Source organism: Haliotis asinina, chromosome 3 (assembly GCF_037392515.1).
Source record: "Haliotis asinina isolate JCU_RB_2024 chromosome 3, JCU_Hal_asi_v2, whole genome shotgun sequence".
Taxonomy (NCBI): Eukaryota; Metazoa; Mollusca; class Gastropoda; order Lepetellida; family Haliotidae; genus Haliotis; species Haliotis asinina.
Genome location: NC_090282.1, coordinates 10974685 through 10983822, shown reverse-complemented (window position 1 = coordinate 10983822; position 9138 = coordinate 10974685).

Sequence of the window (9138 nt, the reverse complement as noted above, 5' to 3'; positions counted from 1 at the left end):
GTGACGTCGGCTTCATATGTTTTCACCAGTCAGATGGGATCGGAACACAGCTCCATCGAGGAAACATTATACTGCCCTCTTGTCTCGTCGCGGCTTGATTGTTGGTTGTCTGGTTGGTTTGTTGTTTAAGGCCCAGCAATACTGCACCTACATGGAATAGGTCTGTAAATAATCGAGTCTGGGCAAGACAATCCAGTGATCAACATCATGAGCATCGCTCTACGCAAATGAGATACGATGACATGTGTCAACCAAGTTATCCCGACCACCCGATTACGTTTGTCACCTTTTATGACAAGCACATGTCACTGAAGATCAGTTCTAACCTTACTGGTCCTTACGGGTCTGTCTCGTCGTATCTCAGCAGTTCTGTCAGGCAATGTCGTCAGTACGTTCGGACGTTAATGTACCCTACAATAGCTACCTAATCGTAGGCCTGTCCCATACTGGGGCACTGAATGACGATGATTCACCTTTGTCAATTGCAAATCCCACACCATTCTGCTCATGGTATAGTTTTAATTCTAATTTGTTCTAGCCTGGTCTGATCTTGATCATCGCATCCTAACACATCGTTATGATGTACATCTGACCATGGACTCGTAATCGGCAAAAATTAACATCACTAATTGATTTCAACTTTACTCATCTTAACTTTACTTAATATTTTCTGTCTGTCGGAAGTAGTGTGTTCTGTTCTTACCAACTTATTAAATGGCAACGATCACGCAAACAAATAAGCAAATATACACATATCTATTGATTTTCCTTGCAAAATGCTGCCCCCATTACTTTCCACAAACACCTGTGACATTGAAGCAGTCATGAAAAATCTAAATAATGAATTTTGTTGTAATTTTCTGATTTTGAAGGGATTTCTACCTTATAACAGTAAACTGAGGCACATCTACGTGTTCATGTGATATTGATCTTTGTACAACTGTACACTGGTTTATACATCACGACACGCTGTACTGACCTTTGGTAAGGCGTTTGAACACGAGAAAAGATGTCTGCGTGCTTATGGATCTCGCTTACTGATACGACCTCTGATATAATCACGGTTAACCTTTGATGCAACTAGGTCTGCCCGATTCGACAGTCATGGAAAAGGATGTGAAACATTATTTACGAATTTGCGTGGTCTAGGTTCCTACAAATGTACCGCTGTCTGTCGTAAATGAACACAATGCAGGAATGTAATAAACGTACTTTGGCATGCGCAAAGCTTCCCCTGGAACACGACACAATATCCATGCACAATGCCCTGTTTGATAACACAAATAATAGCATCTTAGTTAACAAGTGTTTCCTGGGCCGTAGCCATATCATGTCACATACAAATATATGGAGAGATCTAGACTTTTCGGTTTCGGGTCATATTTTTTGTGTCGATACAGAGTTTTCAGCAGGCAAGTACATGCGAAATCCTACAGTACATCTCAAATAAAGAAAATATCTATGTTCATTTGATGAAAAGTGTTACAGTTATTGCAATAACGGCATGAGCAGTAATGGCCCATTTCAGGGATGGCGTTAGATATCTTCTCACAATGATAAATGTCTTTCAGAAAGTGGGTGTCAAACTGTGACCACATGTTGTCTAGACGCAAAAAAGCGCTCATGCGTTACATTGCCTTTAGTGCTAGAGAGTCCAATATTACCCTAACTTATTGATCGCATTGTCCGGGACATCGAGAAACTATGGCCACGTCACTCAAATACTTTCACGTTCACGCAAATTGTGAGAATGTAAGGTTTATTCAAACAAAGTTATTTGCCGACCGTTGAAGCTAATGTTGGTTTGTTCAAACCCTGTTATTAACCATGCCCATCAAGTATGACCGGTTTCAAATGTGTCGATTTACATAAACGACGTCGTTCTCGTCAAATTTCATCTACAAATTAATCACGTACGAGACCCACATAAACCATGTCTTCTTCAAATGAGAGTTCTTAATATGAACCAAATCCTTCTTGGAATATCCACCTCCAGACCAAGGTCACAATCGATTCAGAAACCCCATTGCTGTTTGAAAGGGGCGACTATATTGGAGCTTCTGTTTGACTTCGCTGATTGCGTGTTCAAACCGCATGGACAAATGGCGGGACGTGATTAATTGCGTGCCGCCGTGGAAAAGCAAACAATTGGCTGAAATGGTAAAAATATTTCCTGGGTTTTGGATGCTTCAGTTTTCTAGCTATCGCAATGAATGTCATATTTGTCTGGAATCCTTGATTCATCTTGATTGCGTTTAACGCCCCTGGCCTCCGAAAGTTATTGGATTCTTTAACACATCAAGTCGTGATGTGAATATTGATTAAAGAACACAAACTCAAATGCTTGGGCAATGTTTTACTTAATGTCGCCAATGTCTTGTGTGATGAGGAATTGCTGAGTGCGGTGTAAAACTAAACTCACTCACTAGTGTGACGTCAACCACACATCAACCACACATTCTGTTAGATGAGCCTTGCCACAGTGGACCTCAGCTGACAAAGCATAGAGTTGATTCCCGTGAAGGACAGACCACCAAGACAAATAGCACGTGAGGAACCTGTAATTAAGTGGTAAGCACTGACATATTTTATGAGAGCTTCGGATGATCTTGGGGATTTATGTTTCGTCATGAATGTGTCTTCATGCTGCCGTAACGTATTCTGTGGATACATGTTGTCACGTGTCAACAGATACCAACACACTTACCAGATCAACACAAGGCTTACTGACAATGCAGCCGTGGTACCATCTGAAGCAGCAATACAAGGAACACATGAAGCTATAATCTGTGAAACAGTTAACCACAGTGAACATCTGACAATTAGAAACCCCACCGGAAATACTACTTTAAACCACCAGATCCCAACGTCATGGAATGTGTCCATTTTGTGTTTAAACGAGCATACGTGTACGAATTGGTCTTTTACGTGAATCCTTGGGCACAGAGGAAACTGAATGAATAATAAGGGCAGTGCTTGAGGAAAACGATACATTCTCCCTTTCTGCAACATTGTGCCCAACATCCTTTACGGTCTAATCCAAAGGACTATATAAGAGTACATTACTGCATCAGGCAAATACGAATGTGTCTAAGCATGTGTCTTTCAGTAGACTCATTAAACAAAATGTGTTTATTGCTTTAAAACATTTCTTTTTCAGTCTGACTGAGAATCATATTTTTGTTTGTTTGTTTGGGTTTCTTGATGATTTAATACATAACATTAAGCTGAAGATCCTCTCATTTCATCCACATATTTATATGGTGAATACATTTTTTGCATTGTAAATACAAACATTTGCAGAAGGCCTATTGGGTGTAAATAGAACTTCTGGTTCACGTCGCCCTAAAACTACATCATCATCACCATCAGGAGTCAGAGCGATGACATGATGGTAGGGTTATAAAGCACAACGGCGATGTCGTGGGGACTAACAACTACAGTGGTAGATTGTTATCCTTCAACAGAAATGTGCACGTGACAACATATAACAACAGTGATGCCCCGGCCAAGGGCTGGTTCTTGTCGGATTACGGTACGAATGTTCCCAAATTAACAACTGTCATATGCAATTAACTAGATTACAATAATTACAAAGGCGTTGAGAATAGAGAGCCCACAAAAAAGTTTGTTGCAGATGCTTTACAACGCTACTGTAAATTGGGGTAGCTAGTCAGTCAATGATAAAAATATTTATTTGTTTAGACCAGTTCTTAAAATGCGAGGAACTGGATTTCGGACCAGCTAGGGTGGACGTCGCCGACGCCATATTTGATTGGATAATACTTAACAAAATGTCTCCCTCTTGCAGACTATTGCTTTTGTAAATGTGTATGCACAGTTTTTATAGACGATGACGGTAATACTTTAAACATCAAATCAGTGGAGCATGCAATAATTTTCAAGTCGACTGCCTCTGGACAATAAGAGAAACTGTGTGATTTCAAGCACATCGATTATACAAAACTGTTAACCTGTAAAAAAATGAGTGAGTGAGTGAGTGAGTGAGTGAGTGAGCATAAGTTTTTGCCGCACTGAGCAATATTCCAGCTATATGGCGGTGGTCTGTAAAAATCGAGTCTAGACCAGACAATCCAGTGATCAACAACAGAAGCCTCGATGTGCGCAACTGTGAACCGATGATATGTGTCAACCAAGTCAGCGAGCCTGACCACAGGATCCAGTTAGTCGCCTCTTAAGCCAAGCAAAGTCGCTTTTTTATGGCAAGCATGGGTTGCTGAAGGCCTATTCTACCCCGGACCCTCACGGGTCTATAAATATGACATACCCTCACGAACCGGTATTTATAATCCTTAAAATACATATCACACTTTTATCCGTGACTATGTTATCGATTCAAACATTTTATACATATTGAATCTCATTATTCTCATAGGAAGTCTATTTTAACAAGATATCATTGAATGATTTTAACAGTATCACATTAATCCATGTACATTTCATTTCAATACGTTTCATAATATGAATTAATCAATTACAAAGATGTGAATTTTAATAACACTACAACTATTTATACACAATGCACAATCAAGAAGCATTAATCACATAAGCATCACACATTCCACTGGAGCTTCATCAGATACGATACTGCATCTGCATACACCATGATACTCATAGGTCCAGCTTCCAAGTTGTGACGCACAATGTCTATCCTAGAGGTGACATCTGAAGATTTCATTTCCTTGGGAAGAAGCCGTTGCCCTGTAGCATGCTGAACGAGTTTAATTTAATCTAGTTTCTGCTCATTTCTCAGGAATGACAGCATTTCAAACACATTAGGATGTGCTTTTGAAATCACCTCCTTTAAACGCCCATGTCAACCTTCAAGATGACTGTTGGTTCTTGAGTAGGTAGTTTGGTAGTGCCTCCAAGCCGCAAGTGGTAGGTCTCCATCGGAACAGTTAGTCGTCACGTAGTCTGCGAGTTGCAGACAGCGTCGTCATTGGCCATGGCCCCGGTAGCATTGAGCCATACACCGTCAACCTGGAACAAAGGGGCAAAATACATGTTAAGATATTAAACTTCTGCACAATGCTATCTATCTTAAACTGGCTATCCAATAAAACTGATTGTCCTTACTGGGATTAGAAAGAGTACTTAATTACACTCTCATTTGGCACCGTCTGAAAAGATGATTTCAAGAAGGGATGGTTGGAAATGGTGATCGTACAGTTTGTTCTTTACGGAGTGGAATGTTGGCACGTCGGCTATGAGTGATCTGCTGTCGTCTTTCTTAGCACTATCCCTCATTGATGACAATTCCTCGTTGTATAATGGTGGCACTGGTGTCAACGATGAGGACTTGACTCTGAACGTCATTCTGGCTAGTGTCTCTCGATTCTTTGAAAAGAAACAATATTGCAATTTTCAATGAGTGAGTGAGTTTAGTTTTACGCCGCAGTCAGCTGTATTCCAGCTGTATTGCGGCACTGGAAATCAACAAACAATGAGTTGATATTTTGTAACTGAACACCAATTTCGTTATGCAGTTCACTTTGTAGTGTAACCCACTTCACTAATCCATTAAATCAACATGTGTCTACCTCGGTGAAACATCAGAGAACTGTCACTGTAATGCCAAATGTCGTCTTCTCGGGAAGACACCTTCTAATTCAGTGTACAGCAACAGTGCGTTTACTATATGCAATATATTTTAGCAATGAAGTTCAATTAATATCAATTATGTTAAGATGCATGAATGAGCAACTCCTTTATTTACAATAAGCAATCGTTTGTGGTTTTCAAAGGTTAAGTCGATAATAATGCGTCCATTAAAGGTCACATGCAACCAAAAAATCAATATAATTAAAACACATTTATCACTTACTCATGACATATAATATACATTCCTGCTTTTATAAAAACAAATATACAAAATTATAAGCGTACAGTCGCGATTCAAAAGTGCAATATTTTGTACTTGGGCTTACTTCACCCGAAGGGAAGCCCTCGGGAGACCGAACCCAATCGTAGCGGGTGGATCTGCACTCAGGTGTAACGACGGCTTCCGATTGGCTGGTTCATTTGCTGATATGCTGAGGGTTCATTGTGTGTACAGAAAGATGATCTGTTTGATGGGCATTTTAGAAGTATAGCGAGTCACAGGAAAGCAAGATTCTTTATGGATAACAACTTCTTTTTGTGTACTTGATGCGTCGTTTCAGTGTGGATTCATATAATGTTGTCAAACAAAAAATCACATACACTAAAAGAAGTTGTTATCCATGAAGAATGTATATAGAGATGGTAGGTTTTGAAAATACATGTTCTCTGAATTTGCGCTCGATCCTATAAAAAACATCTCACTAGAGATGGTAAACTACTGCGTGGCTGGAATCTGTCATTCGTCCAAGTACAAAGCAGGACTTGAAACTGACAAGAGTTTGCACCAGTTTCCGTCAGGTCCACTCATCCGAAAAAAAATGAATGTAGTTTGTTTGCAACCCACAGACATAAAAAACATGTCATGTGTATCACACTTGCCTAATTACATAATGTGGCAGACGCGGAACTCGGGTGCACGAGTCATAAATCAATTTATTTTCTTTATGTCGTATAGTCTGATAGGTGCTGATAGCGCTGGGGGAAATTTAATGAAACGTTTGAACTCCGATTTCGCGGGCTTTTTTCACATCGCGTTTTTTTCAACTTTATAGATTGAATTGGCATTTTTGTATGATTTGTTTCGGTAAGTGCATACCGAAAGGTACCAGAATCTGCAAAGTTGTGTTTTATGTTGCATGTGACCTTTAAATGTTCCTTAACTAAATTAACTAAATTTACTTAACTAAAGAAAAGTGGATGTCATAAAATAGACGTCACGTGTGCTAATATAGCTGACCAGTGGGACTTGATACCGGTGTGTAAGGGGTAGTACTATCATGAACTGCTGCAAAGTACCAAGGTGCGTGATATAGAACATGTCTCCTTGTACAGCTTAAGATGCCCCCGGATATTGTTCGTGTTTGTGCGGGGTGGGTGGGTAGCCGGGCGTTCGCTCGTCACGCCGAAAACACGAGTTCATTCCTCCAAATGGGTACGGTGGGTGGGTGGGTGGGTGAGTGAGTGAGTGAGTGAGAGAGAGCGTGCGTGCGTGTGTGTGTGTGTGTGTAACGTTTAATGTATCAAAACCACGCAACATTTTAGGTATGTGATGAAATGAGGCCACTTTGTGCCAGCATAACATACTTGTGTATCATATATACACTAATAATCACACATAACAAAGGCTTGGCACCAGGAAGTCTGTGTTGCCCTAGCAATCCTTTGAACTGGTACATATGACACAGGACACAAGTTGAGACACTTGCTTCGCCATACAGAGAAAGGGAAAATATAGCCTAGTGTATCAGAGCAAGGTTTGAACCAGTCCAAACCCGCGAACAGATGGTGTATAAAGTCATCTGGTTGTATTTCAAACGTGTGGAGTACTAAATGAATTAACCGTATACGATTCATTGAATGTGCTGCCACAAATCTCCCAACACTTCAGTGAGCACGGCAGACGTATGTCGGTGTGGAGTGAACATTTATTGTGTTGTGTTTCTTTGCTGTCTTGTTCATTGCTGTCTTGTTCTGCCAGCAGCTTTAAGGTATCTCTTTGGTTGAAATGGACTGAACCATGGTTGACTAGTGTAGAGAGTTCAAACCCCCTCATCAGTTGGCACTCGATGGAATGTTTCTTCCTTTGGGTTGTCAGAGACAATATCGTTGTATCTCTCAAACCTTTACAGACAAAATCCGGAAATACTCCCAAAATTATTAATACTGTCTTTCAGATGACAATTAAAATGCATGTTTGGCATGCCGAATTCGGTGCTATAAACGCGACCTACATCTTGCACAAATTTGATAACACATCTATGGGCTATTCCTATGTTGACCTGGGTATGGATACATACATGCTTACAAACAAGGAAAGACGTTTGCCATATGTTGCCAAGAGGTGATGGACGACAGCCCTTCAATGCATACATTGAGGAAATTAGAATAAAATATTTCCACTCTTTAGCATTCATTTGGCCATAATTTGGCCATAATATGAAGAAATGTTCACAGGTACACGTCCTAAATTAGTCTCATTAAATGAGGGTTGAAATGCGGTTGGTTATGAATTGAAGATGTCTGAGACTCTTTCTTTAAATGTCACTATCAACACCTAAACTTAAACATCTTTGTTGTCCCAAGGAGTAGGTTATGCCTTGGGTCTATGGCATACATCACTAGAGGTTCAAACTAGGGCAGTTGCAGAAGGATGGATCCATGTTTACTGTCAATCAGATTTTAAGCAGTTATTGTCAGTTATTCTGGACCTTAGTCTATTTGAGATGATGAGAACGATTGTGAAGAGGGCATTGAACTAAGAACCCCATAGTCACGTGCCAATTTACACTTATCAGAGGGGTACACATTTTATACCCCTTTTTTGTGGACTTCCATTTTTGTGGACGTCTTGGTGACTGAGCGGGTTAGGCGGATGACTTTGTGTGATGGCGATTAGGTTCCTGACTCTGTGGGCGAGAGTTCGATGGGACTGAAGCCAAAAAAGTACTAAAATTTGTACTTTAGTAAGAAAGTGTAATCCCAAATGTAACATGTTACGATGTCAAACATATCTCTGTAAACGACACGAGTAGTGCCCACATGTACTTTGCTCAGATGCATTTACGATGATTGCTGAATGAGATGGATATCCTGTAGAGCCCGCGGTCGTCAACCTTACGCGCAGTCGCAACCATAATGTGTGTGATGCAAGAGAGAAAGAAATATATTTTTTCTTCTGTTGAATAGAATCACCAACGCCTTAACGCCATTGACAATTCCTTCGAGGGAACTTATATGTGATCATTACAGACCTATATAATTATAAGTATATACCATTAAATAAACGATAGGAGTACTTCAGGTCTCTGTTTTTTTAAATAAAGGTTGACGTCCTACCGTAATCGGCGGTTAAGAAAACATCGTACAGTTTCGCTTTGATGATGGATGAGCTATCTCTCAGAGGCTAAACCATTACTTATTTAAAAGAATCATAGAGCAAAATTACCGTCGCTGTGCAGCCCGTGGTGGGAGTGACGTCACAAACCTTGTACGTGGAAGAATGAGTGTTCTCTA